Below are 26,815 nucleotides of genomic sequence, written 5' to 3'. Positions count from 1 at the left end.
GAGACTTCGGATGGTATATTGGCTTTAATGTTAATAAAATTATTTTTTGAAAAGAAAAATTATTGAGAGAGAAAAGAGAAAAGAAATTATTTATTTTGTTTCTCATTATTATTATATTTTTTTTCTAGAATTACTTTCTCAAACACAAAACTATATATACTTGGAATGCACCTATATAATCACCCATAATAGTAATGGAGGACAAAGAAACTATCAAAAAGTAGCACGCTAGAGAAATTATATGCTCATAAATTATGTCTACAGAAACATTTCTAAGATTTACTTTAGAAGAGAGTCACGACTTGGTCTTGGTTTGTTCGTAACCATTAAATTATTAGGAAAATAAAGCCTTAAATAATTATTTGTGATAGTAAAAAAGCTTGAATTATTAGGACTCAATTATTGGAAAAGGAGGTCCCTTTCATTATTTTAACACCCAACACATAAAAAAGAGACGTCACATCAGTTGAAGAGTCATGGTAAATATACTAATTAAAGACCAAACAAATGCTAAAGCATGTAATGGGAATTGGAAGTAAATTAATTAATTAAGACCAAAGAAAGGCAAAAGGGTACATATAATTATCAAAGTAATAAAAAAATAAAAAGCAAAAGGATATCCCATACTTGAAGTAATCAGTAATTGCTGGGAAATTGTCGAAGACTAAATTGTATATAAAGCATGAAAATGTAGACAAAGACAATCTTTTTTAATCTATATATTATCCCCTGTTGAGTTCTTAAATTTAATAAAAAAATTGAAAAATTTTCATATGTTTATATTTATTAATTTAATATACTTAAATATGATATATGGTAACTTTTTAACTTTGTTTGTAGATTTTTAAAATTTCATTGACGATGTATATAAAAATAATTTTTAAATCTACCTTCTCTTCTTTATTTTATTACCCTTAAGCCTTTATTAAGGATAGCAAATATATTGAGCCTATAATGCTTCTTTTTATATTTTTTCGCTTTTCAAATTTCATTCTTTCAATATACCTTTTCTTGCTGTTAATAATTCTTTTTGGAATATATGACCAACAAAAATATCTTAATTTCTTTGTAAAAAAACCAAAACGAATATCATATTTTCTAGCTTTTTTATTAAATTGTATTACAAGATTATTGAATTAAGTGTTTATATGCCAATTAAGAAAAAAAATTTCATCTTCCACGTCATGAAATTTAAAGAATTTAATGTAATATTACTAGTTCATACCTTGTTCTTGAAAAGAACAGTTGAAGTTGCACCCCCACCCCTCATTGAGAAATGGCTTTTTTGAAATGTGAACTAGACAATATGGTTGATGCCTTTTTATCTGACAAGACACTACTTTGCCCCTTTTTTTTCTTTCTTATTTTATTTTATTCAAAGAAAGAAAAATGTATGAATGCGTTAAAAGTAACTTTAAACTTGATAAAGGATACATTTAACAACCTTGCCATAGATGACAAAATTGTTTAATGCTGTCATCACTTTTCCACTAAATTCCTTTTTTCTCCATGGTTTTATATATGCTGCTATAATATTATCAATTGTAAGGATTTTCATGAGGAGATCCCATACAACTTCCATAAATAGTTTGCTCTTGATAGAGAAAAGAAAAAAGAAATTATTTGATTTTGTTCTCATTATTATTATGTTTTCTTTTTCTATAATTACTTTCTTAAACACATAAAATTATACATGGAATGCATCTATATAATCACCTGTAATAGTAATGGAGGATGAGGAAACTAGCAATACAAGCAGCATGCTTAAGAAATTATACATTCAGAAATTATGTCTACAGAAACATTTCTAAAATTTACTTTGAAAGAGAGTCGTGACTTGGTCTTGCTTTGTTCGCGACCATTAAATTATTAGGAAAATAAATCCTCAAATAATTATGAGTGATGCTAAAAAAGCTTGAATTATTAGGACCCAATTAACGTGAAGGAGGTCCCTTCATTATTTTAACACCCACAACTAGAAAAGAGAAGTCATATCAGCTGAAGAGTTATGTTAAATAAATTAATTAAGACCAAACAAAAGCTAAAGCATGTAATAGGAATTCGAAGCAAATTAATTAATTAAGACCAAAGAAAAGCCAAAGGACATCCCACACTTGAAGTAATCAGCAATTGCTAGGAAAGTTGCGAAGACTAACTGTGTATAAAGCATGAAAATGTAAACAAAGACTATCTGTTTTGGACTATATATTATCCCCTGTTGAGTTCTTAAATTTAACAAAAAAAGTTAGAATATTTTTATATGTTTTTATTTATTATATTAATTTAATATACTCAAATGTGATACACGATAACTTTCTAACTCTGCTTGAAGATTTTAAAAATTTCATTGACGATGTATACAAAAATAATTTTTAAATCTACCTTCTCTTCCTTATCTTATTACCCTTAAGGCTTTATTAAGGATAACAAATATATTGAGCCTATAATCCTTCTTTTTCTATTTTTTTTCATTAGATTGTTCTACAAGATTATTAAAATTCAGTGTTTATATGCCAATTAAGAAAAAAACTCATCTTCCATGTCATGAAATTTAAAGAATTTTATGTATAACACATGAGATAATAAATAATAAAGTCCCAGAAATCCAATTATTATCATTTATATTCTATATTTTCGATTGGTAAGTAATGAATAAAAAAATAATAAAGAAATGAAAAGGGAAAAATGCAAACAACTCAAAACATTGTTAACCTTTTGTTTAATTTAGATATTCTAAATTAAAAATTTGATGGAAAAGGTAGTAGTACATACTTTCATTATATTCTTGTAATTTCATAGCCTTTTATTGTCATTTGTTTAATTTTGAAGCTAAGGATCCACGTAAGAATGAATTAAGTTTGTTGAGTGGAGAGTAGCAGGCCCAATTTTTTGAGAAAAAACTGTTTGAAACAATGAAGACGCTTTCATGCTTATCCTTTTCAAGTTTTAGGAAAGTGGATTTAAGGTGAAAATGCAAATGCAGTTTAATTGCATGTGAAAGTGGTTTTAGTTTTGTCACACACGGCTTCTTGCGTGTGAAATGAATTTCGTCCTTTTTGAGCTTTCTCTCTTTTTCTTGGAAAAAAACAAACAGAAAAAGCTATCTCTCCGGTCCTCACTTTAATTGTAATAATAATAATCATTCCAATTTCTTAAAGTTGTTTTGATGATGACCTGAATTTGTTGCAATCTATAATAAGAAGGTCCTTTATTCAATAAATTTTTAATTTTTTATTACCTCAACTACATACAAAAATTATTTAATAGTTGCATTTTTCTGTTAGGAAAATCCAACAGAAATTTATGGATTAATTTTAGAGGTAAAACCGAAAACTCCAACAAACGGGGCATTTTAGGGAAATTTTCAATTCAATTATCTGATTTTTTATATTTAATTTATTTTAAAAGTTATATAACTAAAATATGAAGCTTACTTTAATTTTTTGTTAATCAAAAGGAACAAAAATTAAATGTTTATTTCAATTATCATATCTTTGTCACTTATATGTTCAATTTTATTACTTTTTTTGTTTCAAAATTCACGTTACCGTCTTTTGGATTGTTTTCAAGACAATATTCAATTTTGCTTTTGTATTATCCTTACTTTTCGTTTGTTTTGTATCATCGACTGAAGTATCATAAATTGATTCAATATTGAATATTTGTATTTATGAATAAATTGATTTATCATAAATTGATAAATTTTATTTTAAAATTATTTAATTTTTTATCAAATGAGTTAAATAGTAAAAACCAAAATATAAGGAAACATAATGTTACTCTAACTTTTAGTAGGTGCTTTCTAACTTGAAAATGCAATGGAAGGATGAGAAAAACATGCTTATAAAGTTTTCCCTCAATTTCTCGATTCCTCTCCTTTCTATTATCTTGAAGCTTTTCCTTTAATATTGTTAAGTTTGGTGCGGTTTTCTCACGTCCTTTTTTGATCACTTTTTTGTGACTTCTTGCTTGCGTTGAGATGATACCACTGGGAGGAGTGCTCTTTTGTTACCACTGGGAGGGTCTTGCTGTCTGGAACCGGGTTGATTTTAGGATGCTTTATTTTTTAAGGCTGGATTCTGTTCAGGGAATGTCGTGCCAATTATTCTTTGGGTAGATCTCTTTATGTTCACAAGTGTACAGGCTTTTACCCAGCTAAAACAACTTTTATGCCACCAAGAGTCTTTAGTCAATCAAGACTAAAGACTTGAAGAGGCAGGTTGAAGGCTGGCTCAATAAAATCAACACTTTTTCAAAAACAAGTACCATCCCGTCACACACGGTTTATTTGTGACATGAATTCTTACTTTTGAGCTATCTCTTTTTTTTTTGAAAAAAAATAAAAAAAAATTCAAGATGGTGAAGTTGGGACGAGACACGAATCAAGATGGTGTTAATTATGATATGATGCAGGAGTAAAGCATTGTAAAATTGCACTCAAACATTTGACGTGGTATATAATCTTCTATTTAAAAAATAAAATTTGAATTTCCTTTTTCTAAATCCTAAAAAAAAAAAGCATTGCAAAGTAAAGTTCTTACTATAATTTTTCCCTCAGCTGATATCTTACAGTAACAGTATGCTTCAACAGTATTTTCAAGCAACAGATTCCGTTTTGGAATAGCCAGAAGGAAAAAAAAAAATAATAGAATACCAGTTATGGAACATTAAGAAGCCGTGTAATGACTAGTTCATATCTTATGATGTTGCTGGTGCTTTCTTGAAAAGGACAATTGAAGTTGCACCCCCATCCCCCATAAAAATGGCTTTCTAAAATGTGAACTAGACAGCTATTGACGCTCTTCTATATGACAAGACATTATTTTGTCCGTTTTATATTTTTATTTTATTTATTTAAAAAAAGAGAAATTTGATTTAATTGTATTAATGAATCAAATGTATGAATTAATTAAAAATAACTTTAGACTTAATAAAGCATCTGAGCATTGACTTATTATTTGATGCATGATCTCTTGCTTAAAGAGCAGGATTTGAATTTTCCTTCCTTCAATTATGAAAAAAAAAAAAACTTTAAACTTGATAAAGGTTACATTTAACAACTTTGCCATAGATGATAAAATTATTTATTGCTGTCATCGCTTTTCAACTGAATTGCTAATTGGTCCTCCATGGTTTTATGCTGCTATAATATCAATTGTAAGGATTTACATGAGAAGATCTCGTAGGTCTTGATGATGCCGAAGTTAGAATTATATGCTAACAGAAGTCTTTAGCAATCGTGTAGAGACTTCGGATGGCATATTGGTTTTATTGTTAATAAAATCATTTTTTTTAAAAAATCACTTTTAAAAGCAAAATTGCTCTTGAGAGAGAAAAGAAAAAAATTATTTGTTTTTGTTCTCATTACTAGTATTTTTTTTTTCTAGAAGTACTTTCTCAAACACATAAAATTATACATGGAATGCACCTATATAATCACCTATAATAGTAATGGAGGATGAAGAAACTAGCAATAAAGTAGCATGCTTATGAAATTATATGCTCAGAAATTATGTCTACAGAAACATTTTAAGATTTACTTTGAAAGAGAGTAATGACTTGGTCTTGGTTTGTTCAAAACCATTAAATTATTAGGAAAACAAAGCCTTAAATAATTATTTGCGATAGTAAAAAAGCTTGATTTATTAGGACCCAATTAGTGGGAAGGAGGTCCCCTTCATTGTTTTAACACCCAACACCTAAAAAAGAGAAGTCATATCAGCTGAAGAGTAATGGTAAATATATTAATTAAAGACCAAACAAAAGCTAAAGCATGTAATGGGAATTCGAAGTAAATTAATTAATTATGTCCAAAGAAAAGCAAAAGGATATCCCACCTTTGAAGTAATCAGTAATTGCTGGGAAAGTTGCCGAAGACTAACTGTGTATAAAGCATGACAATGTAAACAAAGACTATCTTTTTTGGACTATGTATTATCCCCTATCGAGTTCTTAAATTTAACAAAAAAAGTTAGAATATTTTCATATGTTTATTTATTTATTATATTAATTTATCTATTAATTTAATATGTAATACATGGTAACTTTCTAACTCTGCTTGTAGGTTTTAAAAATTTCATTGACGATGTATATAAAAATGATTTTAAATAGTTAAAGTTTACAATTAATTTCTATATTTTATAAAAAAAAATTGTAGATGGTGTTGACTATGTGTTGACCTGACATTGATTGAACAAATAAGATGCATTTTGCTGACATGGCAGTTGTTGATGTGGTGAAAATGTTGACATGGCACTTGCTGATGTGGCGAAAATGTTGGTGTGGATATCAATGGACAAAAATCCATCAAATTTTAATCTCAAGCACCTTAACCCTAAATTAAATGAGGTTAACAAAAAAATTAGGAAACAAAAAAAATTAACAATCGAATAGAGGGAGATTAACTAAATTACATGAGATTAACTAAAAAGGTCAGGGAAAAAGAAAAAAAATTAACAACCAATTAACAAAAAAGATTGGAGAAAATCCTCAACTACACGCTTATTTTAACCTTTTAGCTGCTTTCAGGACATGTCCTGTTTGTCTGCTTGCCCTCGAAATCCTTCTCACAAATATGGTACTTGTTTACAATTAAGTTAAACCCTCTCTGCCTTTAAAGAAAAAGAAGAAGAAGACGCTAAATCCGTTCTAGTTTATTTGTAGACTTGTAGTTTCTCATCATTGCAAGTGATAGTTTACTGGTTAGAAGTCTAATTTTGTATTCAAAAGCCAAATGAAAATGCTCTCACTCACCATGCCTAAAGTCACATTTTTCTGTACATGGATTAAATTCACATTTTTTTATAAATATAGAAACTAATAACATAATTTAACCTTTTTAAATCTACCTTCTCTTCTTTATTTTATTACCCTTAAGCTGTTATTAAGGATAACAAATATATTGAGCCTATAATGCTTCTTTTTGTTATTCTTTTGGCTTTTCAAATTTCATTCTTTCAATATACTTTTTTTTGCTGTTAATAATTGTTTTTGGAATATATGACCAACAAAAATATCATAATTTCTTTGTAAAAAAACAAAAAAAATCCCATATTTTCTAGTTTTTTTTTCATTAGATTGTATTACAAGATTATTAAAAGTCAGTGTTTATATGCCAATTAAAAAAAATCTCATCTTCCACATCATGAAATTTAAAGAATTTTATGTATAAAACACATGATAATAAATACTAATAATTATAAGAGAACTAAGGAGAAATGAATTGTTTTTCATCTTCCTTTTGACTTGATAGTTTTCATAGTTGAATTGTCACTTATATGATCAATTTTATTACTCTTTTTGTTTCAAAATCTTTTGGATTGTTTTCAAAACAATATTCAATTTTGTTTTTGTATAATTTTTACTTTTCGATTGTTTTATACTATTGATCAAAGTATCATAAATTGATTCAATTTTAAACATTGTATTTACAAATAAATTGACTTATTATAAATTGATAAATCTTATTTTAAAATTATTTAATTTTTAACAGGTGAGTTAAATAGTAAAAACAAAAATATATTGAAAAATAATGCTACTCTAAGTTTTAGTAGGTGCTTTTAACATGAAAATACAATGGAATGATGAGAAAAACATGCTTGTACACTTTAGTGATTCTTCTCCTTTCTTTCATCTTGGAGCTTTTCTTTTAATATTGTTAAGTGCCATTGTAGAAGGAGAAAAAAATTATCAGCCAATTGCATGCCGCCACGTGGATTTAATAACCATGTAATTAATTATAAAATAATTAATTTATTGGTTAGATTATTTTAAAGACATATAGTTAAATCAATCCACCTATTGGCAGATAATATTTTTTTTGGACCAATCAAAAAATTAGTTATTGGTCATTCAATTTATCTCTAAATAAATCAAAATAATTTAGAGATAATATTTATATTTTTGACCAATCAAAAATTAGTTGTTGGTCATCCAATTTATCTCTAAATAAATCAAGATAATTTAGAGATAATATTCATATTTTTGACCAATCAAAATTTAATTATTGGTCATTTAATTTATCTCTAATAATTATATTAATTTAGAGATAAAAGTCAAATTAGATTATTTAATTTACTCTAAATAAATTGAGATAATTTAGAGATAATACCTAACTTCAGCCACTCAAAATTCAATGACTCAAGGTCCGGCCAATCAAAAGACTTTTAATGAGTCATCATGATTTATCTCTAAATAAATTAAAATAATTTAGAGATAATTCAAAGAGATTACATTCTCATCAAAGTCTCCCACTAAACATTATAAATAGGGGGCTCCCCCAAACCATTTTCATTCATTCAGAGGCATTCGAAGATTCGGAGGCATTCGAAGATTGGGAGCATTTGAAGATTGAGAGCATTTCAGAGATCAAGAAGAATAGAAGATTTCTGAAGTGAAAATCAAGCAACAACGAAGTTCGTGATCAAGTAGCAACGAAGTTCGTGATCAAGATATCAAGCAAAGCTCGTGATCAAGATATCAAGCGAAGTTCATGATCAAGTACGTTCGTGATCAAGACTAAGTCGTGAAGACCCTTGAAGCGAAGATCGAGTGTTCGTGATCAAGACTAAGTCGTGAAGACCCTTGAAGATCGAGTGTTCATGATCAAGACTAAGTCGTGAAGACCCTTGACGCGAAGATCAAGTACACCCTTGAAGTGAAGATCGAGTGTTCGTGATCAAGACTAAGTCGTGAAGACCCTTGACGCAAAGATCAAGTACGTTCGTGTTCGTGATCAAGACTAAGTCGTGAAGACCCTTGACGCAAAGATCAAGTACGTTCGTGATCAAGATTAAATCGTGAAGACCCTTGAAGAGAAGATCAAGCGTTCGTGATCAAGACTAAGTCCAAGTTTGTGACTCTTGAAGACAAATTGAAGAAATTAATCAGAGGAATTTCCAGAGATCATCACTCACTTCATCAAATACTAGTATTTGTCTCATAATTTTCAAGTCAAGAAATTTTGACAAGAAATTTGTGTGTACAGCCATCTTGTCACACACGACGCATACACTTTTCCTTTTTATTCTGTTAATTTAATTTTGATTCCAGACATAAATTTTCAAGTTGAGAAGACTTGACTTGAAATTCATTAATAAAAAAAAATTTAAAACATTTTGCAAAGACTTGAAAAAGAGATGTCTCCACTTCTCAGGTACTTCATTTATAATTAATGTCCCTCAACCTCAACCACAACTCATTTTCAGTTTCACCTCCCTAGCTTGCCCTTTTTCGACTACCCTTGTTTCATAACTTCCTTTTTCTCGAGAAAATATGGGAAAGGTAGTTAGGATGTTGTTTCCAACCCTTTTTCTGCTTTTTGCGTTTTTGCATTTTCATTCAGCTCATTTATGCCTCCCAGAACAAAGAGCTGCCTTGCTCGAATTCAAAAACACCATTTCTCTGCATGATTATTGCGTTGATTACCCAACAAATTCTTGAAATGAAATCACGGATTGCTGTTCATGGGAAGGAGTCAGTTGCCACAAGGTAAGGGGCCATGTCATTGGCATCGACCTCAGTGCCAGCTGCCTTTATGGCACTCTCCCTGAAAACAGTAGTCTCTTCCACCTTCAAGGACTCAAACGACTCAATCTTGCTCACAACGATTTCAATGGCTCTCTCTCATTGGTGTTATTTAATCAGTTAGTGAGTTTGACTCATCTTAATCTCTCTTCTAATTCATTCTCTGGCTTAATCCCATATGAAATTAGTTTCCTATCAAAATTGGTTTCACTCGATCTTTCTACTCCCATGTATCCTCAATCTGAATAGAGAATTGATAGCCAAGGTTTTAACATGCTTGCACAAAACTTAACCAATTTAAGAAACCTTATCCTTGACTCTGTAGATATGTCTGATGTTGCACTTCCTTCCTTTTTGAACTTGACTTCATCTCTGGAACGTTTGAGTCTCAGTGAGTGTAACCTGCATGGAGAATTTCCAAGTGGAATTTTTCGTCTTCCATACCTTCAGCACATAGATTTAGGTTCGAATCAAAATCTCACAGGTTATCTCCCTGAGACAAACTTGAGTACTGCCCTTAAGTTGTTGAACCTTTCCTCTTGCAGTTTTAGAGGGTCAATTCCTGCATCATTTGGAAATCTCACTCAAATCATCTTCTTAGATATTTCTCAAAACGAGTTTGGAGGACAAATTCTGGATGCTTTTGGAAACCTCAAAAAATTAACTACTTTGAAATTTGATTCTTGCAATTTTAGTGGTCAACTTCCAACAACTATGTTTAATCTCACACAAGTTACCCTACTAAATTTGTCACATAATCAATTAGAAGGTCCACTGCCAAATCATGTTAGTGAGCTTCAATTGCTAGAAGGATTTAGGTTATCTAATAACCTAATAAGTGGTGGAGTACCATCTTGGCTGTTTACTCTGCCATCGTTGTTAGATTTAGATCTCAGCCATAACAAACTCACCGGCCCAATCGACCAAATTCAGAAGCCTAATTCTGTCCGAAATATTGATTTGAGTTCTAATGACATTCATGGTCCAATACCCAGTTCTTTTTTTGATCTTGTGAACCTTGAACAGCTTGATCTTTCATCAAACAACTTGAGTGGTGTCATCAAGTCAAATATGCTTGCAAAACTCAAAGATCTTTCCCATCTTTATCTTTCAAATAATAGTTTACTATCATTAAGCACAAGCGGTAATGATGTTAACTATTCCTTCCCCCAGCTTGCTACTGTATCATTCTCTTCTTGTAGCATAAAACAATTCCCAAGTTTCTTTCAAAAATCAAATTTGGAGATTTTAGATCTTTCCAATAACAAGATTTGTGGTGGAATTTCCAAATGGGAAGCAGAAGGGTGGGAAAGCTTGCTCGAGTTGCACCTTCCTTACAACTCTTTGACCACTTTGGAGCAATTTCCAGGAAAGAATCTTCGAGTTCTTGACCTTCGGTCCAACTCGCTTCAAGGGCCAATTCTGTCAAATCCTTCGATTTGCAATCTAAGTTCACTTGTTTTTCTTGACTTGTCTAGAAATAACTTGACTGGAACCATTCCAAATTATCTTGGAAATTTCAGCTTTTATCTCGAGTTCATGAATTTGGAGATGAATAATTTTTATGGCAAAGTCCCTGATTCTTTTACAAATGATCAGTTGAGATATCTTCTCCTTAATGACAACCAATTGGAAGGATTATTGCCGCAATCTTTGGCTAATTGTAGTTCTTTGAAAGTTTTGAATTTAAGGAACAACAAGTTTACTGATACCTTTCCCCATTGGTTAGTTTCACTTCCTGAGCTAAAAGTTCTTCTTTTGCGAAATAATAGATTTTATGGTCCCATGCCCAATTCCATAGCTTCGTCTAACTTCTCCTCATTGCAAATAATTGATCTCTCTCATAATGAGCTCACTGGCCCCTTGCCAACAAAATTCTTCCAAAATTTGAGAGCAATGAAAGATGTACCTCAAAAGAGACATCGGGTTCCAAGCTCACTGGGGTATATGCGTTCTTGGGGTCCAGCCTCACGGATGAATGTGCCTAATGAAAAAATTTTTTCTGAACGTAAAGGTATATTTGACGGTGGTGCTTATGCAGATGATTCAGGCCGTCAGTGTTCATGTTCTTATGGAAAAGGACATGAAAGTGTCTATCAGCAAATTTCTATGAATGTTTCTGTGAATGTAACAATGAAGAGATTGGAGATTGAGTTGGCAAAAACCTTAGACATTTTCACGTCCATAGACTTTTCAAACAATTTATTTTATGGACAAATTCCTAAGGAACTCGGAGAACTCATTTCGCTCCAAGTGCTCAACTTGTCTAACAACAACTTAACTGGTCCTATCCCACTATCTTTCGGAAATATGGTAGCACTTGAATCGTTAGATCTCTCGTCAAACAAGCTTGGTGGCAAAATTCCTTCTCAGTTGACGAATCTGACATTCCTTGCAGTGTTAAATCTTTCACAAAATGATCTGGTTCGACCAATTCCAAATGGAAAGCAATTTGATACTTTTGAGAACAATTCTTATAGCGGTAACTTGGGATTGTGCGGCTTCCCATTGTCGAAGAAATGCGGCAATGAGGAGGAACCAAAACCACCGGTACCAATGCTTGAGGAAGATGAAGGTTCTAAAATGGCCTTTTTTTGGGAAGTTGTAATGATGGGCTATGGATGTGGAGTGGTGTTAGGATTGAGCATAGGATACATTGTATTCACAACAGGAAGACCATGGTGGTTTATCAGAATGGTTGAGAGAGATTGGCAAAACAATGTTACAAAGTGGGTTGGTAGAAACAGAGGAAGAAGAAACTAGCACTACATCCAGATCATGCATAGGTGAGTTTTTTTTTTGTCAAAGTAGAATAATAACAAAGTTCTCATTGCTTTTGTAATCTATAATTGATTTTCCTTTGTTTTTTTTTTCTATTTGTCAAGGTGGCTTTCGAACCAAATCCAATGGACCCTGCTTCTCTAGCATCTGGCCTTTCCATGGCGGTGGTTTGAACAATTCTAGGTGTTCTTAGTTGATTATTTGCTATTCATGTTCAGCAGCATTTATCTGAAGTTTTATGTGGAAAAGACAAGTTCTGAAGATTTTTTTTTCTGAATTTAGAATTTGTATTGAAAATTTTGTTGTAATTTGCAAGACTTTAATCAAACATGTTCCAATGCTTTCATTTTAATTTTTAATTAATTTTTGGAATTTTCTTCCCAACCCTACAAGTGGATCCCACAAAGTCACCACTTGCCTTTCATGTACAAAATTCTTTCCTTTCTAATCCGTAATCAGTTGCCCTACGCAATGTCGAAGCGAAGCCATCGTCACTTGATGGATCTTGGCCGCATCACCTGCGAAGACTTGTCCGAGTTCGGCGCTGGCAAAGAAGGATGGCTTGCCACCCAACGCCAGCACCACTCTCCTCTGTGCTCTCGACGCTCACTGCCTTGCCTTTGCTAACCGATCTCTTATCCTCATCGCCAACGCCAGCACCACTTTCCTTTCATCTTGGTTTACTCTTTGCGTGGTGATTTGATTCATAGACAGGTAAGTTTTCATTTCAGTTTTTATTTTTTTTCTTTTTATCTGTTTTGCGTTTGGTTTGGTTGTTATTGCTATTGCTTGAAAGGTTGCTTTGAAGCAAAATTTTGTAATTGATTAAATGAACAATGACTGGAATAATTAGTCACTTCATATAAAAGTAGAATTATGCATTTCATTATCTAAATAAGTTTCATTTTTATTTTTAATTCTTCAAAAATGATTGCTTTTTTGCGTTTGCTTAACTTGATGTATTTATTGAATGCTGGATTTATTTATGTGTTCAGTTTTTTAATTTTACCTTCAATGGATGATACAGTTGTAGAAAGTGCAAAGTGAAATAAACATAATTTGGTGTGTTTTGTAGATTTTCATGTAAACTTATAGGAGTCTTCTCATGTTAACATCAATTGGATCTAAAGTTATTAGGTTGAAATGAGTTAGAGATAAATTGTTGTTCAAATGGTGAATTCATTAGTTTAATATTTGATTTTAGATGGTATATCCAGGGCACATCGTAAAGTTAAGAATCCATGGAAGTAAGAAAGATCTGACACAAGATATACCTTCAGAGGAGGTTTGTGCTGTCATACTTGGTGTAATTGCATGTTTTGGTGTGTCTGATATTCAAGTGAGTCCCTGCCTGTTTATCTCATGCAGAAGCAAAGCATTAGATTTGTGTATATTCTGGACATGTTTGACTAACTTAGATAACTCCCTTCCAGTAATGTAGAGTATGCTTCAAAGGTCGTTTCAAGAAACACATTCTCGTTTTTGGGATCAGAAACCAAAGAAAGGTTCAGAGGATCAGAAAACAACTGTCTCAAAGAGATTGAATTTAAATGTGTGCTTTCAATAAGTACCAGAACATTCAACACGCTTTAATGCTTTTTCTTTTCAAGTTTTAGTAAAGTGGCTTTATTGTGAAAATGCAAATGCAGTGGAAGGATGAGAAAACACGCATTGCACATAAACTTTTCCAGCAATTTCCTAGCTCCTCTCCTGTTTATCATCTTTGAAGCTTTTCTTTTAGTTTTGTCACACACGTCTTCTTGCATGTGAAATGAATTTCTTACTTTTTGAGCTTTCTCTCTTTTTCTTGGAAAAAAACCAAACAAACAGAAGAAGCTATCTCTCTAGTCCTCACTTTAATTGTAATAATAATAATCATTCCAATTTCTTAAAGTTGTTTTAATGATGACCTGAATTTGTTGCACTCTATAATAAGAAGTTCCTTTATTCAATTAATTTTTAATTTTTTATTACCTCAACTACATACAAAATGATTTAATAGCTGCATTTTTCTGTTAGGAAAATCGAAGAGAAAATTATGGATTAATTTTAGAGGTAAAATCGAAAACTCCAACAAATGGGGCATGTTAGGGAAATTTTCAATTCAATTATCTGATTTTTTATGTTTAATTTCTTTTAAAAGTTATAAAACTAAAATATGAAGTTTACTTTACTTTTTTGTTAATAAAAAGGAACAAATGACTGAATCAACTGAATCCATAACAAGAAACATTGCATTTGTTTCATCTGCTTTACAAATTTCACCAGCTAATGATCCCCAATCGCCATTTACCTTCATAACACTGACCATCCTAGATCAATGGTTGTAAACCCCAAACTCTCCACAAACAGCTATGTAGGTTGGAGCTGTTCCTTCCTGCTAGCCTTATCAATTAGAAACAAGGTTGGATTTATAAATGGTTCCATCCCTAAGCCTTCAATCACTAATGATTTATACCCAACATTGAATAGATGCAATAACTTAATAGTGACTTGGCTGTTAAACTCCATTTCTCAACTAATAGCCTCTACCATCTTCTTAATGGATTCTGCTACTAAGATTTGGAACACTCTGAAGCAAAATTTTGCTCAACCTAATGACACTAGAGTTTGCAATCTCTAATGCACACTAGGAAGTGTAACTCAAGGAACTAAAACAGTAGATAGTTATTTTGTAGAGCTAAAAGGCATTTGGGAAGAACTAAGAAACTACAAGCCCCTACCTCACTGTGAGTGTGGGAAATGCAATGCAAGCTGCTTCAAAAAATTCTCTGACCAATACTAGAAAGACATGGAATTTAGATTTCTTAATGGCTTAAATGAATCCTTCTCAACCATTAGGTTCCAAATTATTCTCATGGATCTAATAGCCCCAAGGTTCACAATATGGTTCTTATAGAAGAGTCGCAAAGAAATACGTTTCTCCAATCACAACCTTTTCTTGAGTCCTTAGCAATGCTTGCAACAACTGATTTCAAAAGAAAACCAAAGAAAGAATTAACATGTACTCACTGTGGGAAAAAGGGACATGTGAAAGAGAAGTGCTACGAGATAATGGGTTTCTTAGAGGACTTTAAATTCACTAAAAGAAAACCCTATGTGAAGAAAGGAGTAGTTATGAACAATGCCTTTGCATCAATTGAAACAGAGACAGATGACACTTAAACTAGTCATGTGGAGGAGATAGAAAGTACTAGTTCCATGTCTCAGATGACTATGCTTAAGTAGTAGGTCAATAGACTCATGGACCTTTTAAATGAGAATGGCTCATCAACAACGATGGTAAGAGTACCCCTTCAAACGCTCAACCCAGCAAATACTCACTTGTCAATTCTGCCTTTGTAGGTATAGTTTTTAATCATCTTGTTTTTAGCACACATAACAAAGTTACTAGTTGAGTTGAAGCGTGATAACACGGTTATGATTAAACAAGAACATTAGATCATGGATTCAAGTGCAACTGATCGCATAGCCTACTCTTTAGATAGTTTTACTCTTGATTGATGAAACTAATTATATTTGTTCATTATATTGTTTAAATTATTATTTTAATATTTTTATCATTAATATTAATAAAATTTATCTAATTTGTAAGAATTTAATTACATCAAATAACTTTGATTAAAAATATTTTTATTATAAATATAATAATATTTTATCTCATTTATAAATAAGATTTTCAATTATATTTAATGATTTTCCTTAAAAAATATTTTTATTAATTTTAATAGTTTTGAATACCTTAATGGTTAATAATATAAAATATCTGTTGTGAAATATAACTTTGAAAGAGAATATTACAGAGAAGTAGTAAGAATGTAACAAGATCTTCTATTTCATTTTTTGTTTCAAAATATCTACCACGAACTACAATGCCTCTATTTATAGGCACACTAAGGTGGAGGGGGAATGAATTTACATAAATAGGGAGAATGAACTTGGTAGATAGGGATGTAACCAGGAGATAGGGATATACCAACATAAATATGTACAGTAGATATGGGGAGATACATTGAGTATTATGAAATACAATGGATATTCACATATTTCATAACACTCCCCTTGGAATGTGCATTGTACTGCCTCATTAACAACCTCAAGCCGAAAAAACTCAGTGGGACAAAAATTGGTCAAAAGGAAAAAAAAAGTATCTTGCATGGTCCATAATTGCTCCCCCTCAATTGAGCCATATTGCCACTTCTAGAGCAAATTAATCTTTCATCTTGTTAACTTTCCACATTCCAATGCCATATACTAATTTCTCAAATGTTGACGTTGATAATGATTCGGTAAAAAGATTTGCAAGGTTATTGGTGGATCGAATTTATTTAACGTCAACTTGTCGATTTTCCTAGAGTTCATGAGTGTAGAAAAATTTTTGCGAGATAAGCTTGGTTCTATCACTTTTAATATATCCTCCCCTGTCTTGTGCAATGCAAGCAACATTATCTTCATAAATTATAGTTGGAGAATTTGTAACCAACGTTAAACAACAAAAATTATGAATATGCATTATAACGGATCTCAAACAAGCATGCTTTCTTCTTACTTCATATAGGGTGATAATCTCAGAGTGGTTGGAAGATGTAGCTACTAACATTTGCTTAGTAGAGTGCCAAGAAATAACAATGGCGTTATAGCAAAGTAAATAACCAATTTGAGAGCGAGCCTTGTGCGGATTAGATTGATATCCAGTATCAGCGTATCCAACTAAACCAGAGTTAGTAGAATCCTTGGAATAATATAAACCCAAATCTATGGTTCCTTGGAGATAACGGAAGATATATTTTATTCCATTCCAATGTTTCTGGGTTGGCTTAGAGCTAAAACTTGCCAACAAATTTACTGTAAAAGCGATATATGATCTTGTACATTGTGCCAAGTACATCAAAGCCCCAATTGCATTGAGATATGGTTATTCAGGACCAAGTATTTCCTCATCAGGTTCTCAAGGATGAGATGGGTTCTTTTGGGGATCAAGAGACCTTACAACCATAGGGGTGCTCAATAGGTGAGCCTTGTCCATGTTGAAACGTCTCAGTAATCTCTCAGTATATGCTAATTGATGGACAAGTATTCTATTTGCTTTGTGCTGAAGCTCTAGACCAAGACAAAGTTTGGTTTTACCCAACACTTTAACTTCAAACTCCTTTTTCAAATATTCAGCAGTTTTACATAACTCTTTTGGAATTCCAATCAAATTTATATCATAGACATAAACTGCTATAATAGCAAATCCGGTTTAAGATTTCTTAGTAAACACGCATGGGCAGATAAGATCATTTTTGTACCCTTCATTGATTAGATACTTGCTTAAATACTGATACCACATGTGACCGGATTGCTTTAACCCATACAAAGATCTTTGCAACTTTAATGAGAATAAGTTATGGGGAGTGTATGTTTTAGGTAGTTTGAATCCCTCGGGAGTTTTCATATAAATATCTGAGCTTGATGAACCATATAGATATGCTGTCACAACGACCATTAGACGTATTTCCATTTTTTCAGAAATTGCTAGGTTAATAAGGAAATAAAAGGAATCATATCCATCACAAGTGAATATGTCTCATCATAATCAATCCCAAGTCTTTGAGAGAAGCCTTGGGCAATGAGTCGAGCTTTATGCCTCATGACCTCGATTTTCTCATTTTGTTTCAGAACAAAGACCCACTTGTATCCAACGGGCTTTACATTGTCGAGAGTTCAAGCTATAAGCTCGAAAACCTCTCGTTTAGTTAGGGAAGCTAATTTAGCCTGGATTACTTCTTCCCACTTGAGCCTATCTTGCCTTTGTTGACATTCAATAATAGATTGTGGTTCATAATAATTATTTATAATCTCATGAGCAATTGAGAGTGCAAAAACATTATCGATGATTATCTCATTTTGATCCTAAATCTCATTAAAATATGTAATGGAAATCTCAATATTTCCAGGGTTAGTGGTATTTTCACAAATTTATGCCTTTTTAGGGGCAATAAGCTCTTTTAGATCAAGCTCAACACCAGGCTTTTTTGAAGTCATTTCCTAATCCTCCCCATTCATTTTCGACGAACAGTGTCTTTGGATCTTATCGGTCTTTTATGCTTCAAGCGTAAGCCTTTTTGATCCATTTCATCATATTCTTCAAGAACAACAATCTTTACTGGAATATTGACAACTGAAATATTACACTTTGTAACTTTGGTAGCATCATTAAATGCGTCAGGAAGTTTATTGGTAATTGCTTGTAAATGGATTATACGTTGCACCTCATTTTCAAATTCAGGAGTTCTTGAGTCTAAATGGGATAGATTTTTCTCATTCCAGGAGAGAATCTCAACTAGTTTATACTTTTTAGTCATTGAAGCCTTAGGTATCCCAATTGGTGGAAACATTATTTCATCAAAATGTCAATTTGCGAATCTGACGGTAAAAGGATCACCTGTCATTGGTTCCAAGAACCTAATAATAGATGGTGAATCAAGCCTAATGTAAATGCCTAAATGGCATTGGAGACTCATTTTAGTCCCTTTTGGGTAGTGCTATAGGCACTTGCACAGTGTAACCAAAGGTGCGTAAATGTGAAATGTCTGGTTCATAACCTAGAACCAACTACATGGGAGATTGCAGGAGACAAGTAGTGGGGTGCAATTTAATTAATGCCACCGCATGCAAAACAACATGAACCCATGTTAAATAGTTGAGCTTTGTTCTTAATAATAGAGTATGAGTTATAATTTGGATGCGCTTAATCAATGATTCTGCCAATTCGTTATAAATATGAACATGTGGAACCGAGTGTTTAACCTTGGTTTCCAGTGAAGTACAATATGTATCAAAGCTCTTTGATGTAAATTTACCAACATTATCCATCCTTACACTCTTGATTAGATAATCAGGAAAATGTGTCTGGAGCTTTATAATATGCGCAAATAAACATGCAAAGGCAATGTTGCATGTAGATAGCAGGCAAACATGGGACCATCTAGAAGATGCATCCATTAATACCATGAAATATATGAATGGCCCATTTGCCAGTTGTATTGATCCACAAAATATCACCTTGGATTCTTTGCAAGAATGAAAGGGATTCAAGATATACTTTTGTCATAAAAGGTTTAGTAATTAGATTTCCTTGTGAACAAGTTTCACAAGTATAATCTTTGGACAACAAAACCTATTTATCCTTTAAAGGCTATCTTTTAGTATTTTGGATTATCTTATGCATCATCGTAGCTCCCGAATGACCTAAATGATCATGCCAAAGTCCAAATTCATTAGGATTTACCAGTCTCTAGGACATGGAAGCTTAAGATTCAACAGCTCTATTAGTGACACAATCCAATCCTATAGTTGAAGCTTTCAACTTTTCATGGATGGTCTTCTGGCCCATCTTATAAGGAGTGATGTAGAGACATTCCTTATTTTGCTTATAAATTGTCTCAAGATGGTACTCATTACAGCGTACATCTTTGAAGCTAAGTAGATTCCTCTTCGATCTACAACTTAGCAATGCATCCTTGAAATGCAAGGTGGTGCCATTTGACAAAACAATTTTGGCATTTCTAGAGCCAACAATAATCCCAACAGGACTTGATATTGTATGAACCTTTGCCTTACACAATATAACACTTGAGAAAAAATGCTTGCCATGAAGTATGGTATGTGTTGTTGCACTATCAAGCAAATAGACATTTTCACTTTTCTCAATGATTTTCATTTGCACTTATATTGACAACTTCAGGTATCAAGTATCATCAAAATTTGCAAATTAGTCATGGGGTTTCAAATAACAAATATGGAATTAATTTCATAATAATTAAATGACCATATTGTTTTTCCTTGGGAACAATCAACCAAGGGTAATACATTTAGAGCAAAAAAAAAAAAAAACAGTAAAATCCTCAGACCCTAAGTTTGGGTTGTCTTCCACCAATCTGATGCCTTATCATTGCAATTAGGGTCTTTGAAGAAATCAGAGACTTTTAAGGATGTTTTTGCTTCTACAGAAACAGGTGGAGTCAATTCAACAAAGGCATTGTTAGCTTCAACGTTGGGTATAACAATAGGATTCTCAATGGCGTGAGTTTCAACATGCTTGCCCTTAATCTTTAGGGATGCTTGGTACAGATTAGCAAAATGTTTTGGCCTATGACAAGTACTTGACCAGTGTCCAGTCATGCCACAACAATGGTAGATACTTTCATCATGCTCTTTCTTGGGTTTCTTGCACTTACTATGCTTCGGGACAAGATTAGATTGCCTAAGATGGTCAAACCTCCAGCCACCCCAACATGGGTTATGCCCTTGCTTGTGCTCATGGCCCTTAAATTGGCTTGTATTCTTACCAGAACTAGCATTTACTTCAGGCAATGCTTTCGAGCTAGCAGGTTAAAGATCATGGTTCTTGAACAGTAGTTCATTAGTCTGTTCGGCAGTCAAGAGGACAGAAATCAACTCTGAATATGTCTTAAATTGACACTGCTGGTATTGTTGCTGCAATACAATATTTGAAGTATGGAAAATGGAGAAAGTTTTCTCTAGTGACTCTGAGTGATTGAACATTTGAATATGTCTTAAATTCCTGCATCATTTGATTTTAGATGGTATATCCAGGACACATCGTAAAGTTAAGAGTCCGTGGAAGTATGAAAGATCTGACACAAGATAAATCTTCAGAGGAGGTTTGTGTTGTCATACTTGGTGTAATTGCATATTTTGATGGGTCTAATATTCAAGTGAGTCCCTGCCTGTTTATCTGATGCAGAAGCAAAGCATTAGATTTGTGTATATTCTGGACATGTTTGACTAACTTAGATGACTTCCCTCCAGGAATGTAAAGTATGCTTCAAAGGCCGTTTCAAGAAACACATTCTCGTTTTTGGGATCAGAAACCAAAGAAAGATTCAGAGGATATAGGGAACTCGCATGGAGATTTCCTTACCAGTTCTGGAATGTTAATAAGTATGGGTCATGTGTTGATGCAGCAATCAGTGGCATAATGCCACCTCCCCTCATGGAACTCCAGGTGATTTTTAATGTTGCTTAATCTTATTAGCTCATGCTAACAGTTGAATTATTTATTTTTCAATTCTTAATTAAGGGCCATTTGATCTTCAAAATGTGTGTATGAAAAACTGGTTTTACTGGTTCAACATTCACTTCTTGCTCCTAATAGTGCACTTTATTTATGCTTTTGGTGGTTTTGCTAGTGAATTATGGAAGCTTTCTGAAGTTATTCTGCTATTGAATTCAACTGCCTTTATTGTTGGGCAGTCAAGTCAACGTTCCTATTGTGCAGTCATCATTGGAGATGATGCTGTGATCTCAGCTTTCAGGTTAGTCTCTTTGCATTTTGAAATATAATATGATTTATCTTTCATTAAAAGAACAGATTCTTTCGTAGGTTTTTTCTCTCTTTTTTTTTTTCCATCGGTGCTTTATTGTTGAATTTTTGTTTAATTATGTCGAAGACTTTCAGAAGATAGGAACTGTTCCTTGGTAGGAGCTATTTGTCAAAAGTTGTGCCTGCAACATGTTCCACAATTGCTTCTTTTTCTAAAATGATATGACAGAGTGAACCAACGTCAAACAGGAAGTTAGAAGAGAAGCCTCAATTTGCTGTAGGTGAAGTTTGTTAAACCTGTATATTATTCCTCAGTTGGTTCTGGCATTATCTTCTGCATGGTACTTAAATTATGTAGTGTGAATCTCTAAAAATATGTGCTTGTTTCAAAATTCATTTATTCTTATAAATATTTTACAGAAATATTTTCTTAGATTCAAATTTTAGGTGATTGAAGCTGATTTCCATTGGTCGGGAATGTTTGCTGTTGCTGGGATCATTTAACTGGTCTTTAGTTCTCGTTTTTGCTTTGGTACTAACACAAGATTTGTGGCGACAATCTCATTATTAGACCTGCAACCTCTGCTTGCATGTTTGTCTGATTATTGGGTTTAGTAAGCCTTTTAATAATTTTTTATTGTCATTCCTGTCACATGCTTATTCTTGCGATTCAACTATGGGCTTATACCAAGCAAAAGAGTTCATCTTAGCATGTTCTGATGTGAGATTAAATATTTAAGTGGATAGAGAGTATTTATTATTTAAGAAAAACTATTCTGTTTGTATCATGTTCTGAGATAAAGAATGTTACAAGTTCATGGTTTCTTTTGATATGTTCTGAATGCTAATACGCTTAGTTAGCATACAAACCTTAGCCACTTTCTTAGTTCTCTTTATTGTGGCTTAGTTAGCGTACAAACCTTAGCCACTTTCTTAGTTCTCTTTATTATGGCTTAGTTAGCGTACAAACCTTAGCCACTTTCTTAGTTCTCTTTATTATGGCTTTTCCAAAACCTATCGAATAAGTTTTTGATGTCATGATATTTTTTCAGCTTCTCCTTTGACATGTTTGAAGGATCACCCCAGAAAGGGTGAAAAGCCCACCTTATCACCCAGTGCTACTTTGGCTGCTATTAACAGATTCGCTTGGTCGTATATTGCTCTTAGATACCAGGCACTTGTTGTAGTGCAACTATGGAAGGTTTCTTCTGCACCTATGGTTTTCAATTTCTTGTAAAGCAATAGTTCCTTTATCCCTTTCTGTAAGCATATTTTTTTTATACACTCTTTCGGGGATATCGTGATCCAAACTGCTTCTTTATGGAGAAGTTGGTCAATAGAGAATCTATAGGGTCAAGTTCCTCTTACTACGAACAGGGAAAGAGTTGCCTCTGTAGCTATTCATGCACCTCGAAAAGGAATTGTTGATGTGTGTTGTTGTTTCTTTCATGTGGTTCTTATTATTTCTTTGTGGTTGTGCTTGTTGTGTTGGGACTTTGAAAATCGAATTTTATATTATGGCCATTATGGTAAGAGCAGGAATAGTCACCAACATTTAGCGAGTCCATATAATCTAATCATCCATGCTTATGGGGTGCATAGGGGCTACATACAAGTAGACTGTTACACTAAAGATAGTTGGGATTGAATTATTACAAATTGTAGTGAAAATAATTGTGGACATGAATTGACTTATTACTCTAATTGTGTGAATGGTTTAACAGATTTACCCTAAACTATGTTCACTCCATAAAGCAAACATCTTAATTTAATCCTTTCGTGCGTGGATTCAATATAAGGAAATTTTCCTCTATTCAGGATATACATTTGACAGATTTTCGGGAGGTTGGTGAGCAAGCAATCATCATAAGCTGGATTTGACCTCTTTCTTCTGCAAATATAATGACATGAAGCGGCACAAATGAAACAGTCTGTCTTGCTTTAGTTGGAATGTATATGATACTCCCTGTCTCATATAACAGAGCGAGTTTGTCTTTTGTTTAAATTCGGGTGAAAGGGTACATAGATGTCCTACTAGCTCAGGAGCTTGCAGTTCTCCTTGGTGACTGTTGGGATTTAAACATGATGAAGCAGTTTGAGGGCAGGAGAGTATTTGTCCTTTTGAGCCATTCGTGAATTATTTGGGGCTATCAAAAGGAATCGAAGGAAAGGAAAAAGAGAACTCCTGGAGTATTAGGTAGAGATCTTCAGGTCAAACCTTGTTCTAATGGATGTAATTGTGTGTGTGTGTGTGTGTGTGTAAGATGTATGCATATAGACATGATTGTATGTCCATGTGTACATGTATACACACACATACAAGGCAATGATTTTACTTTGAGCAGATAACATTGCTTAATTCTTGTAATTGGAGACAATATGAAAGTTTCAATCCAGAAAGACAGCATTTTGAGTAGATCATTCAGTGAATTTTTAGTTGGCTGGTAGAGGGTTATAATATACATATATATATATTGAAAGGCATTGAAATGATCTCATTACTTGATAAAAGGTATACAAAAACCACCACCTTTTGGTAGATGCTTATAATATGTATAAAGTTCGAATGTTAGAACAACTTTTTGATCAATGAAAATGATTATATTTATTTATAATATTTTTAAGTTATTATTTTAAATCTTTTTACTATTAATATTATTAAGATTTATCTAATATGTAAGAATTTAAAAATATATTTGAAAACAAGTATTCACTTGCAATGCATGTGACAATAGATATTAATAATTATAAAAGAACTAAAAAAAATTAGCAAATTAATTTTTTGGTCCATTAGTTTTCTTATGTATCTGAATTTATTTATATGTAAGATTTATAATTCATGATCAAATAGTTACTCATGTAAAAGAAGATGATAAATGTATTCACAACTAATAAACCTTTCATATGTGTATCATGAAATTTTACAAAATAAAATCTCAAATTTTAGTCGCTAAAATACCTCTTAGACTTTTCGATATATGATCGTTAAAAACTTGTTTTTCTTCTTTGTCAATAAGAAATACTTAAAAAAGCTTTGACTTGAAAATATGGTATAAATATAGGCATCTAGTAATCCATTTTTCATATCTTTCAACCACAGCTAATTTGCAAATTCATCTTACAGACTTACCCACTTCAGTGCTTGTTTCAAGTCAAAGATTTGATAGTAACATTGAATTCGGTGCATCTTGAAAATGTGATTTTATATAATTTCACATTAATTCCGGTAGAATCACTATACATTTAATTCACTTGGATTGTATTATTTTTTACATTAGATAATCATGTACATTAAACTGTAGGTTTTAGTTTATGATATTTTCCATCCATATTCATTTATAAGGATACATATTACCTTGTTAGTGTTGACCCATGTGATTATCACCTGTCCAAACACATGAATAAAAAATCTTTTATACCCGAATTTTTAATTTAATAATAAGTACATATATATTCTATTCGAAGAGTAGGTTCAATTTACGACTTCAAATAAAACCAAAAGTGAAGATAATTTTTTTTCTAGAATATATAATACACACTAAGTGAGTTTTTTTAGTAATTTTAAAAGAATATATTTGTAGCTATTTTGGATATCGACATTTCTCTAACACTCTGCTAGTGTCTCAATTTTCAAATAAGTTTCTTTTTTTCCCAATATATATTTTTAAGGTAATATTTATAGGAAAGATTTGTAACTAATATATTGTTCCTTCTTGAATTTGATAAATAGTGCATTAAATGAAAACACGGTTCTTCAAATATATAGTATTTTAACTATCAATTAATCAATGTGTAGATACATAGAAGTGTAAAATAGCATGACGTATATATATTTCTTATTATTTGCACTTTTAAATTCTAATTAGTTTATCAAATTAGCAAATTGATCCTCACATAATTAATCTTAATTGATTGCAATTGATAATATAGTTTGTTTTTCCTTTTTGTTAGGCTTATATTCAAATAAATAATTTAAAATTCTATTTGTTGCGTTTATTTATTTATTGTTCGGCCTTACATTGAAGTTAAATTATCATTGTAAATTAATAAGTCAACTGGCACGTCTTGAAAATTAGTGGTCGAAATTTTTGTTGTAAACGTAAAATTCTGGCATCCATTTAAGAGTAATAATTAAGAAAGATTTGACCCCAATTAGACATATCCTTAGAGGAGGCTTTTGATGTCATGCTTGACGGGTGCACTTGCTTATTTTGACAAAGTTGTGAGAAGAATTATTGTGGGAAGGAGACCCAAGTCAAGACCATTTTATGATCTGATGCAGAATCAAAGCATTAGAAATACACTATTTGGTATTTTTTTTAATGAAAACAAATTATTCTGACATCTACTACTTATTTTCCCTATGTTATTGTAATTTGTAAAAGTAGCTTCAACAATGATTTCAAGCAACACAATCTGTTTTTGGGAGAAACTAGATCAGAGAGATTGAGAGGACCAAGGAATTTCTTATGGAAGATTGCCTACACTGTTATGGAACATCAACAAGTAAAAGTTCAGTGTTGATGATGTAGCGATCACTGGCATAATTAATACCACCAATTGATTATTAATTTTGCTTAATATGTGATTAGGCCTCACTAGTGGTTGTTAATTACTGGCTGCATGACTCAAATCGTGGTTTGCAATAAATCAAGAACTTGTATTATTCAGTTCTTTCTCCTCAAAGGGCCAAAAGAACAAATTAATTATTCTCCTTTTAGTTCAATTCTCGCAGTGAACTAGTAAAAGGAATATTATTCATATACATGAAAAGGAATATTGTCATCATAAACTTGATATCCATTATTAATCAATATGTTAAAGAAAGGAATCTAAGAGTATGTCCAGGCAGACAGTAAAATATAAACACCTACGCAAAGAGCTTGTAATTTTTTTTTTCAAAAGAATTATGTTAGATGTGTATAATGTTTAATTAAAATAAATGTCAAAAGAATTTGGATGACAAAGATTTTCTTTTGTTTTCTAGAATTTGGATGAAGTGGATGACCAAGACTTGCTTTTGTCTTTTTGGAATTTTGGATGAAGTACTGGTCGACCAAGACTTACTTTTGGAATTTCAGAATTTTGGATGAAGTGGTCGACAAGTCTAAATTAAGTCATTGCTCAAAGACTTGAGCTCACAATGCTTGACTAGTTGGCAGTTTTCCATTCTATGGT

General features: G+C 32.2%; 1 pseudogene; it reads left to right on the top strand.

The window, feature by feature from the left end:
• Window positions 1-26,815, top strand: part of LOC18594203 — a 92,043-nt pseudogene that overhangs the window by 3,791 nt on the left and 61,437 nt on the right.

This window comes from Theobroma cacao, chromosome 7 (genome assembly GCF_000208745.1).
Source record: "Theobroma cacao cultivar B97-61/B2 chromosome 7, Criollo_cocoa_genome_V2, whole genome shotgun sequence".
Taxonomy (NCBI): domain Eukaryota; kingdom Viridiplantae; phylum Streptophyta; class Magnoliopsida; order Malvales; family Malvaceae; genus Theobroma; species Theobroma cacao.
The sequence above is the reverse complement of the archived record's forward strand: the minus strand, read 5'-3'. Positions and strand labels throughout refer to the sequence as shown.